The 12,559-nt window shown below is 42.1% G+C and overlaps 1 protein-coding gene across 1 annotated transcript in view; it reads right to left on the minus strand.

The window, feature by feature from the left end:
* LOC128760195 (metabotropic glutamate receptor 4-like) overlaps positions 1-12,287 on the minus strand; it is a 205,206-nt gene extending 192,919 nt beyond the window's left edge. The window contains exon 1 of the mRNA XM_053867297.1: positions 11,940-12,287. The gene's annotated coding sequence lies outside the window, so the exon portion shown is untranslated. The remainder of the gene's footprint in view (positions 1-11,939) is intronic.
* Positions 12,288-12,559: the final 272 nt, after the last annotated feature.

Here is a 12,559-nt window from a genome sequence, read left to right on the forward strand (position 1 = left end):
TCCACCCTCGCTCTCCCCTCTACCTTCCTGCCTATTTAGTTCCATTAATTAAAAATCGACTTTAATAGACAAAACATTTGCCCACATTTACAGACAAATTGAAAAAGTTAATGGCAGTGCTGGAGTCAATTATCAGGGAAATGGAATAGAGTTTCAGTCAGAATGTGACTGCATGTTTGCAAGACATAATGGCCAAATCTACAGCAATTTTCACCCTATTAATATTCTCAATGGAGTGAGCTGAGGGTAGGTAGCCTATATGTGTGATGGAATGAGGAAGGACTCGCTTCTGGGAAATCCTGTCGTCATGTTCATGTTCTCTGGACTCACTTCGATATGTGGGACGCAACCATTTTTTTCCCTTTAACCAACACATTTTCACTCCAAAAAAAACTCAAGTGGAGTTTTTGGCCCAATGTTAACGCAGAATTCAGCCTTCCATGTTGCATGTTGCAGCTCAACTGCATCAAAAGCCTCCTGCTGCATTCCTTGACATTTGAAAAAAAACAGTTTATGATGAGGATGCCACTGCAGGCAAGCTAGTCCTGAGCATGGCACGCTTCCTCGGCACGGTTGGATGAGGTGTGCCGCACAGGGTGGCGAGGGCAGTCGTGCATTCAACGGTGGAAACGTAAACCGTGACATGCCCAGCACGTTTGTATCAATACCCATCCTCAACAACAACATGGCAGTGGCAAAGGGTTCTCGCTGGTCTGGTGAGGAGATGCAAAGTTTGCCCGCGATTTGGGTGGAAAACAGCATCCAGGAGCAGCTAAACAAGACACATGAGATCGGGATAGTGTGACCGCAGGGAGCTATGGAAGTAGGGAAGCGATTGTGCATCTGACAGGATTGGTGGCACTGATGAAATGACCCCAGTGTGAGGACAACCTTAACCCTTACAGGTGTTGGACAGTCCAGTGAAGCACTGCCAGGAAATGCCTACAAATGTTTGATTCAGTTGAGTCAACATGCAACGCTGAAGCCTGACTTCTGCATTAATCTGGCATTCAAAGGTCCATTTGTGTTCCTCTTGGGAAGAAACTCCCTCGCTGTGATGTGCCATTCAATTGAGTCAAAATAACTTCCTGTCTAGCAACTTGACCTTTGACTCATGTGAGTCCCACACATTTTGGAGAGTCGGTCAGAATGTGCAAAACTCAACAAAGTGAAGTAATTCCACAGTTTATGAAGCCAAAAGAAAAAAAAATCTAACAATGAATACTGGATGGCATCAATCTGTAATCTGTCTTTCACTATTGTGTAGAACAGTATACGTGTAGAGAATGGATTTTCTTTAGTATTCCAGGTCCTTCACAGTCAGCAATGTAGGACTCACCTAAAACGTTCTCTGGCAACTGAAATCACACACTGGGTTGTGTAGTGCTTGGACTGCAGATGAGTCAGGACCACTTCCTGTTTAACTCAAGCTTCATTGACTCTCTCAGGATTGTGGGACTCAATGGATTCCAACAGACTTGCCCAGATGGGTGACACAAAAAAAAAAAAAATCCCCAATTCTGACTGACTTCCTGTTCAGTTATCCATGTGTCAAAAGAAACTTCCTGTCGAATCTCAGGTTTGTTATTTTATCTCCATTTTTGCCGCAGATAGCCATATCACCACATCTGTATATAATAAATATGAATTATGATTCATCCTGAGCTATAGGACTGAAATACTCATGAGAAAAATGAATTTTCCTTGGAATCCTTCAGATGAAACAGGGACCTGCATTACGTTACCACCTGGCAACAGATTAGTGAGATCTCATAAGTCTCAAAAGACGCTCAAAATTCAGTTTTTGGCGGTGGAGTGAGTGAATGAGGCCATGAGTCACCGTATTGATTTCATGAAAATGGAACCATTTCTTGCCGAGGCTGCTGCTTAAACTTCATAAGAAGTGCACGCCGAAACAGTTTCCACCATGGGCTTATCATACTTTGCTGAAGAAGTGGGAAGCAGACGTTTTAATCAGCTGCAGCCAGCTAAATGAATCACCAACAAACATCAGAGAAATCAGACGCTAACTCTGTGACGCGTCAGCTGTAAAACGCTCCGCATGTCGCGTCGATCCTCCAGAACGGCACTAATCTCATCTCAGCCAGCCCAGCAATCTACTCCTGAGCCTCCCTTTTCAGACGTCTTCAGCCGGCGAAGCGTGACTGTGAGTCCCCAGGTAACGGTGCCGGCATCCATTTGTAATGCCGATGTCTCATCCAATAATTGCAGGTCCTTTATCAACACCAGAGTTGATAAGTTAAAACTCCTCTGCAACAGAGTGAGCTACTGCAGGAACCGACTTTCCACCATTTAACTGCAACTTCCTTTCTCCAGATGAGCAGTGGCAGAGCTCAAAGATGGGTACGGTCGTGTTGCAAATGGCCGCCCAACCTGAAGCGCTTTTCAAAAGTCTTTTAAACTTGAGAGGTGTGCGTATTTTAAAAATACTCCTCATTCATGATGCCAACCTGAGAACCACGTTATCGCATTTCATACTGGCAAAAGTCTCGAGAGTCTCGAAGATTGTTGTGTTTCATCGTCTGTAGCTGTAGCGCTCGAGGTGAAGTGAAGACAGCAGTGGAGACAGCAACTGGTCATCTGCGTAAAAGGAACCATGTGATCAGGTACAGCTCCAGCAGTTGAGAGTGGGACAGAGTGCCACTTCACTTGTTGATTCCTGCTTGTTTGTATTTGTTATAGTTGTGTATTTATTGGTTTTATCGGGGCCTGTGTTTGAGTCCTGGTTGGGTCTACTATAACAAACAGTTGTAGGCGCATTTGTGGTTTTGTCGACCTATTTACTTTTATGGACAATGCTGTACGTGATTCCTAAGTGTGCTTGAGTTTGTGAGCATGTGTTTGTGTGCTGTCTTGTGTTGTGATTTCAGGTGCTCATTTTGAGATGCATGTGAGCATGTGTGTGTATACTTTGCTTTGTCAGGACATTTTTGCTTGACCCCTCACGTCCAAGCCTCAATTTGAGGATGAAAACTTCAAAATAACTCGGTCTTGATAATTGGATTTCAGTTTGGTTAAGGTTAGCCATGTGCTTTGGATGGTTGGGTTTAGGGAGAGATGCAAACATATGTGTGCTAGCTCTTTGTCTAGAAGTCTTTTTTTAATAAGCATGTGTGCATTCATGCTTCTGTGTGTTTACTCTTCTGCACTCCACTTTGTGCTGAATCATATAATCCAGTGCTATAGTGTGTGTAGGTTTTTGAAAGAGTTGAATTGTGAGTGAGTCTTTACATCACAACATTCATGTGTGATTTTAATGGTTAACTCAACCATATGGGCTGCTGACCTTTCCCTTAAAGTTCTTAACCTTTCTGATCTCGGGGCCCACCTTTTCCAGAGCAGATGGGCCCCGGGTGATAGAACTGATTCATTACTCTTGATTTCATTTGTGATCAATAACTATCGACTGATCAATATTTCATCAACTTACACGTAAAAAAAAACTTTGTGAAATGACATGATATCATTGCAAAGATGTTTATTTGTCATTGAAAAGTCCATCAGCAGCACAAACCAGGTGCAAGTCATATTCATCAAATTTACAATAGAAAGAAAAACAAAAAATACACTTGATGCAAACTGCTGTGAATATTGGAAAAACATCTGGATAAAATAATATCATTAATAAAATAAAAATAATATAATAAAAAATAATAAATGTCTAGATATATTAACATAAAACAATGTATTTTATTTCATGAGAGTATTGCCATAAAATGTTCTAATTAACTTTGCTTCAACAGGTGCTTTCATGAACAGTTTTTACTGTTGGGAGACAACATCACTTTCTTCATCATTTTTTCTTTATTTTCTTTATTTTTTCTTCAATATTCTTTACAAGAACTTCTCCATAGTTGGTAACAAAGCAGATTTGCAGCTGACAAGTCAATTCAGTGACTCACTACTGCCACCATACGTGGCTTATGTATTAAAACTGAGGGTCTCGCTGCCCTCACGGCCCAAAGGTGTAAAACAAAAAAAACTTTTAGTGGCCCTCTCGGAGTCGCTCACAGCCATGAGCCCCGGCCCTACAGATCACTGCCCTAGTGCACGCCATCTTAGTGATACTGTGACTCATTCCATCTCCCTTCAACCCTGATGTAAAGTGATCAACAAGTCATACAGCATGATGCGCTAAAACAGCAGCACACTTCAGACGCTGTTAACAAGGCAACACTGCACCACGTCGGTTTATTTACACCAAAACAACATACTGCTGGACGTCTTTGTTTTGGCGTCTCATCTTGCTGCAGCGAAGCAGAAACGCAGTGGAGGCGCGTCAGTAAACAGTGATATCACTCTTGGATGTGATTGCAGCAGCTGGTACAGCAGACCGGACCCACACACTGTTTTTCCTCCAACCTGAGTTCAACACTGTACCAGGAGTTGTTGCACAGCTGACAACAACAGGCCTGTTGCTCCATTATGTTCAATGAATGAGTGATGCGGAAGAATGAATATTGAACACTCATAATCTGACTCATTATATTAATAACAACAAACATTTCCTTTCACACCTGAAGTGAGTGAGTGAGTCCCACTACGGAAGTGAAACCATAATTTAGTCATGAAGTCACTTTGTGTTCCTTGGTAAATTATCAGCTTTGGTTTTTAGATGTTTGGAATTAATTTGTGTAAGAACAGATGGGGTGTCCATATCTTTCCGTGTTATATTTTTTTCAGTAAAGAACACACAAAGTGTTTGTTCTGAGGAATAAAAAAAAAATGACAAAGAACTTTAGCATCATAATCTATGTACCATGTTGTTCTTTGCATATGAGTGGAACTTGCCCACATTAATCCCATGCTTATACTGTATGTATGCCATTTCGGTGTTTTTCTCATCATTTTCATCTTTTTGTCATAAACATTGTTTTTCAAGATAATGAAAAAAGTATAAGAGCATAAAACTATGTATAAAATGATAACAATAAGACTGAATAAAATATATAAATATATACACTTGAAAATTATAGCTTAAAAATGTAAATTAAATGTACATATATATATATATATATATATATATATATATATATATATATATATATATATATATATATATATATATATATATATGCTGTACATTCAAATTTACAAAGTTACATCTGACTTACAGCCTGATCGACTTTGTCCACTCGTACTTACGACCACGGCCAGCAGATGCTTATTTTTTTTCATTCAATGTCTGGCACCGCAACACATTGCAGCCTGGCAACGTGTAAAACAATTATGGCAGCCAGCCGGCATTGCGTACGACAGTTACGCTAGCACAGTATCCCAGCATCTCACTCTCACACAGGTGGTCATAAGTCGGATGTTACTTCCGAAAGGTGTGATTAATTTGCCCATAATTGCAAGTTAATTCAGCTTTAGTGCAATTACAAATTGTAATCCAACCCTAATTCTGATATTGAATTATGCAGATAAAATAATAGGGAGACAAAAATATTGAGTAAAAATAGCAATGTTCATGGAAATGAATGGTGGATGTCTAAAACACAATTTGTTCCTTTATGCATTTAATTTTATCTATATCAACTAAATTAACAATAAAAAAGACATTTGGATTTCATATCAACACTGTTTTATTCACAAGTATACAAGAGTAACCCTCAACCCCGGCAAAAATTGAATCCACCAATAGGATTCAACTACTGCTTTCTGTTTCTGTTCTTCATGACACCTCCCATCTGTACTTACATTCCGAGCTCATTCTGTTCCCACCATGCAGCCTTTTAACACTGGGTTTCTTATACATGCAACAGCAAGTCAAGGGTTAAGTGCTCTTACTCAGCCGAAGATTTCTGGGTCACCGTGCAGCATTGCCATGACAAAGGGATGATGCTCCAATTGGTTCATAACACAGTCTCTTTTAATTTGATATTTAGAGCCCTAAGGAATGACAGTCGATTCATTTGAGGGTGGATATGACTTTAAGTATTATGGGATGTGTCCTCTGTGGACTCGCACGTCTGCGTTGTTACACCCACCTCTGTGGCGGAGCGGAGCCGAAGCACCCTCACATTTTCTGCAAAAATAAATAAATAAATAAAAATGTGTGAAAAAGACGAGGCAGAGTAAAAACTCAGCACCTGGAAACATGAATAGCTTCTCTCTGACAGCATCCTCTCTTTTACTATTTCATTATGCAGGTTCAACACAGCTGCAGCTTGGGGATCTGCAAACATGACTCAAGCACGGCGAATATACAACGGGAAATCACAGGTGAGATTTTGCAGAATAACAGGCAACAGTTGGCGATAAGCAACAGCTCTCTTTTCGACTACATCTCCACTCTGCATGCAATATAAGATGCATTTAAGGTGCTGGGAAAGAGAAGAATCATTTTACATCGCAATTTCTGCTGAGGAAGAGTATTTTTATCACTGCAGGTAGTTGCGAAACTACTTTCTTTAAAAAAAAAAAAAAGGTTCTGAGGGTGCTGGAATCAAGCAATGCATGCCAAATAAACACTCTGTAAGATACAAGTATATATACCAAGACGGATGAGAAGCGATGAGAAGAAGAAACTTTTCTTTTCATTCTAAAAAAATAAAAATGTGAAAAAAGAGCCTGTGTACTTGTATACTGTATAAACTTTGTCCATGATCCCAGATGGAAATGGAAGGGACCATTACGGCCTGTGAGCCTCACCATGCCCACCTATTGATGCTTAGATTTTCAAGGCCCTTGTTATCAGAAGTTGGCGTCACTTCGTCTTGTTATTCAGAGGGACAAATAAACAAGCTAAAGAGGACATTCAATACATGTGCCCCCTTGTGGCTGAGTCATGCATACAAGAGCTTGCAGGACTTCCTGTAGCCAGGTTGGTTACAGTTCTCTGTTCCTGCATATTACTCAAACTTTTTAATATTTCAAGGTTGATTAGTTCACTGAACCCTTGAGGATACCAAAGGTCTTAATTTTAAAACGTTTCCGCTTCAGTTCCAGCGTCAGCGTTGTGTCCCGAAGCCACGCGGCGACCTTTAATTGCTCTTGATGACGAGAACACAACGCTGCACTACATGTCAGCATCAAAAGACGGGGAGTCCTCTTCTCCCCTCCTCCTGCCTTGTGCTGACTCGTCCTTGAGCAAGACTCTGATCTCCTCATCACTGTTCTCTGCATTAACTAGGATTTCAGCCTGGATGTTCACGACAGAATCAACTCCACTGACTAAAGGTCAGAATATTGCAGACGTTAATTCCGCATTGGAAAGTGAATGGGACTGACTATGATGTGATACAAAAAAAATTCTCAATTTTTTTTTTGTGTGTGTGTATATTCATAATGTATTGCAAAAGTATTTGCCAAATTAGGTCTGCCATGTTATTCAAGCAGGCTTCATTTTTTACATCGCAATAGATTTTGAAAAAAAATTGGAAAAAAAGAATTGGAAAAAATATGTAGATATTTTTATATAAGTAACGCATTACTTTCATTGAAAATCTCCTTTTTTTACATTTGTGCTGATCATTTCTTTTGCTTACAGACTTTTGCTCTTGATGCCAGCGTTCTCATTTGCATATTGTTGCATTTAAGTATCAAATACGTTATATATGGTGTTACAAGCAGGTAGTTGCTAAACTAAAATGTCATGTATAAAACACACCATATACAATGTATTTGATACTTACACTTGGAGTACAAGAAGACTGGTCGATGGAGGATTCCTTCATGTTGGAACAACATTCGGTGCACAGAGCTGTCACCCAAAATCGAGTTAGCCAATGAGGACGCATTCCTCACACGGCACACCCACGCGAGACGTTTGGGTCGAAACTCGTAAGCAAAAAATCAGTGTTGAGAACTGTAAACAAAAAAAATGATCAGCACAAATGTAAAAAAGGAGATTTGCATTGAAAGTAATGCATTCCTATAAAAAATGTATAATTTTTTTATTTGAGTTGCAATTTTTTTTCAAAATCAAATTTTTTTTGTTTGCAATGCGAAAGGTTTTCTTTGATTATTATTGACCCAAATCTGATTCCATACATGTCTGCTTCAACAGGACAAAGACCAAAGATCATTGAGGTTGCTAGACTTGCTCCAAGTATCTCCAACTCCAACATTCTTCTCCAGCATTGTCGCTCCTCTCCCTGTGTCTAAGCCACCTGTCCTCCTGTCACCAAACATCAGGTGTCCCTCTCATTTCTGATTGTGTCTTTTTATAGTCAGTGCCAACGAAAATCGCCGACTCAGCGTCCAGTCCCTACATCATGGCACTTCTGTCCTATGAATTCCCTCTCACTGCTTCTGCGACTCCTCACAGACCCCCTTGTTAGCCAGTTAGACACACAGTTTATTTGTGCTTCGTCGGCATACAATGGAAGTTTGTAGATAAAGCTGAGGTGTCTGGTGTTTGGGAATCCTCCCCAGCGAGCAGATGGCATCAGCCGGGAGGAGAATGAAGCTGCAGCCAGCGCTCCGTATGCTGCACACACACACACACACACACACACACAAACACATTTCCCATTTCCAGCAAAAGCCTCGGCGAGAGGAACAACAGGGGTCTTCTGGGAATTTTACCGCAGGTCTGTACTGGGATCTACTGCCCGTTTGTTTATTGCACTGTTGCAGCGGTGGCCACGGTGAAGGATACTTGAGAGTCTCTCTGCAGAAGAGAATCAACCCCCCAGTCCACCCCTCCCCTCCCCCAGCCCCACAAACACTGCCTCCTCTATCCACACTCCTGGACTGATTTCAGTCACTTTGATCATTGTGGTTTTCATCAAGTCAACGTGATACGCTCATTACAAGTGAATCTGAATGTAAAGAAGGATTCATCAGGGGTGCACTAATCTGCAGGACGGTGCTGTGTTGTGCTGTGTTAATAAACACGTAATGAGGCAGTGCATCTGTATCTCCCACTCTCCAGCCTGCCACTTATTAAAGAGGCAGGAAACCCGGCTCTTATGCTGAGTCGGCATTGGGGAACTAACTCAGGAGACAAGATAAGCCAAGCAAAGCAGGGGAGAGTAAATCTTAGGGTGTTTGAATAAGCTCTGCGCTTCTCACCATCCTCAATCTACACCATATTTCTCCCGAAAGCTCTCGGGGCGGGGGGGGAGGCCAGTAGCAGCGCCTCATCTGTCCACTGAACTTATGGATTTTAGTGATATGACAACACTCCTTTCGGATTTGGATGAATTTATTAGTCAGCCATCACTGATCTAGTGATCTGGATTTTTTTTTTAGGAGAGTTTTTTTTTTCCTCCCTGTACTTACAGGACAAAACTAACATCCCTAGCTAATGCTAGAGATTGGAGTGTTTCAGCCACAGGACTGGGGACACCCTGGAAAGGTCCCCAAATAAGCGCGGGGCACAAATACAGGACATGCAATCTCTTCTAATAATCTAAAAGTACAGTGTGGTACAGCACTGGAGAAACAGTTGTGTAGTCGACTCACTTAATGTAAATAAAAACAGCAAAATAAAATAAAAGGTGATTTTATAGGACCCACATACATATAGCATTGACGAATTTCGATCACAGTATGCCTGAATGTGACACTGCTCCACAACAGTACAATGAGTAAATCTCCTGCGATTCTGGCTGCCGGACGGACAATCATCCAGATTTAAAGGGAGCCAGCAACAATGCCCTTGATATTTGGAATGGTACGCCCCACAGTCTCCTTACAGCAAGACCTTGAAAGCAAACATGCCTCATTTTGGCTGAATGATTGAGCCGTCTTAATCTTCTCCTTCTGTGTGGTCTCCGCCCCTCCCCTCTTTTAATGGCACCTCCTTTCATTTCAATCTCCTGCATCTGTCGCTAATCGCCCCAATAATCCATCTACTTCCATGATCACTCTTCACATCCGTGGTGAGGAACATTCCAGCGAGCCCCACGTTCATTTAGAGCATTCCGCCTGTTGGGAGCTCGCAGGACGGATGGGAATGAATTAAAAAAAAATATTCTGCTGAGTCAGGCCATTTAGGTAATTACCCACTCAGCTGAGGAACATTTCCCCTCCTGGCTGTAAGTTCAGAGGGAATGCAGACAATGGCAAATTTGGCAGCAATCAAACCAGCCCACCCACCATCAATTGAAGGCATGAGAGAAGGATCGCACAAAGCTCATTCCTGTCCGCACAAAAAGGCCTCAGGGAGCGGCCGAAAATGGAAGCAGTATTAACACGATGCCGACTTTGTGCATCAGATACCCTTTTTTTTTCCCTTTTTCAATTCTCTAATGCGTCTCGGTTGGCTGCTGCACTGGCTGGTGCACACACCTACACCGTTCAAGTGGGTATAATACAACTCAAGTGAACCAATTCTGAACAATTGTGCAGGAGAAGATCAATCTCGGAGGTTTGAACGAATAAAGCAACGCTTTCATGTCTATTTACATTCCTTCATTTTTATAAATTACAGTGATGACATTAGATCAGTGACTGATGTACGTTTTACCCCTGTTCGGTATCAAGAGCTTTTCTCATCTTCTCATCTCAACACATGCTTTTGGAAGACAGAAGTCACTTTTCATTTACTTTTTTGTTTACATTTCAGAACACCATGTGCATGAGTCGAATGTCCTTCTGAGGCAACGATCAAAAAAGCTATCTGAATTTGTGAGTTTGAGGATCAACAAGTGGTTATTGTTGCGCAGTCATGATGCATAGTGAAAAATGGATGTTTTTGATGCAGCAAAGGCAGGCTTTTGGAAGATCGGCGTCAGAATTCACCTCAAGCTTCTGTCCTGGGCTCTCCCCTCTCACTGAACACGTCTTCTGCAACTCACTGACTTGCCTTCCACGACTACGATGACTTTTACTTTTCAGGTTGGCAGGTTGTCTTTCTGCACACCTTCTGAATCTGACAGAGTCGTGTCTACTTCTCGTGAAGACTGGCCCTGCTCACCCTGTGACACTAGATGCTCTCCACAGACTTCCTCGATGTTCTCACAGCTGCTCCAGGCCATACGGCTCAAGTAGATCCAGGTCACATACTATCACCAACTGTTCTTTTTTTAACTCACATATTCAGTTTGTTTGAATAATATTGTCATGATTTGTTGTAGTTGTCATGATTTGGGTTATTTTGAGATTTTTCTATTGGCACTAGGTTTTTTCCTTCCTCTTCATTTGGAAAGCTAATATAAATAATTTTCTAAATTAAGTGACTGTTTTATTTATTGATAACGAATGATTTTCACGTTGCTGTTTATGGGGAAACGTCATCAGTTCAAGTCCTGCGGTTGCACAAAAGCCTATCTCTGGAGTAGGAAGAGAGCAGTCCAAAAAGGACGCTAAGGTATTGTTGCATGCCTTTAGGTCCCTGACCACGACTCTCAGTCTCGATTTAATGAGCACAGAGGGGAAATAAAAAAAGAGTTTGCAGTGCAATTAGGCATAACACGCATCTCCGTCAACAACACAATGGCCTTGAATTAACAAAGATTCACGCATGAGCAGCTTGGTGAAGTTTGCTCTGGGGTTCAACAGTCGCTCAACACCGCTGTGTCTGTGGCTGTCTCTGCCGAGGGGGCTGCACATCTGCCCAGCGCGCTGACTGACAATATCCCCCACCCTCCACTCTGGTCTCACACAGCCCCGCACCACCCAGCCGGCGAGCGTCTTCCCTTGTCAGGCACAAATAGACAAGACAGTGGGTGTGTAATATTTCCTCTTTTAGGGTGCTTTTTGCATGTCTGAGTTTAAGATTCTACAGATTTGGTGATTCTTTGAAGGCATCTGCAGCACAGCAACACTCGAATCATCCCACAAGCGCTGCGTCTTAGCGCGTAAAAGGATCAATGCAGTCCAGGGCGTTGCTTATTCCAGCCAACACACACGCAGATGGACTTTTGAAACAACATGTTGTGTCACGAATTGCGTTTACGCTCTTTCCCTCGCAAAAGGTTTTCGAAATTTTGGTCGTCTGTGATGAATTTTCCACGTTTTCTTACCTCTTTTGTGTGACAAGTCAAGCATATCCGCAGAAATGGACGTAATCGCAGCGATAGGTGTCCAAAAGGAGTTAAATCCAACAGAAATCCACGTCGCGTCAGATCCGAGACAAGCTGTGCGAGCGCTGTCCACGTAGAAGTGGTGCTGAAAAGTCAACAACAACCAACTTTAAGGTCTGAGCCAATGGCCAATAAATGATCGTTCATTTCCTGCGATGACACAGGCGTGTTATTCAGAGCAGATCACGAAGCGAGTGAGCGCGATTCCCACAGCCGGAGAGAGCGCACTTTCCCGCTGATGGACGAGGCGCTGTGATTGATGTTGAACGCATCGCGCCACACCGCCTTTATCTGGAGGGAAATGCAGCATCAATGAATGCAGGAGGAAGGTGTGAATGCCAGATTACAGCATGTTGTGGTGTTCCAACGCGATGCCGAGTGCGCAATCATCCATTGATTCTCTCTTTTTGCCTTTTTGTCCACATTTGAACGCCGCATCAGCATGCTGGTTCTGAATTGATCAACTTAACGGGTGTGCTCATTGTAAGTGACGCTGGAGCCCCCAAATATCACTTAAAACATCGAATCATACTCCTGACACCGTCTATCGCAGACAGAGA

This window comes from Synchiropus splendidus, chromosome 6 (assembly GCF_027744825.2).
Source record: "Synchiropus splendidus isolate RoL2022-P1 chromosome 6, RoL_Sspl_1.0, whole genome shotgun sequence".
NCBI lineage: Eukaryota > Metazoa > Chordata > Actinopteri > Syngnathiformes > Callionymidae > Synchiropus > Synchiropus splendidus.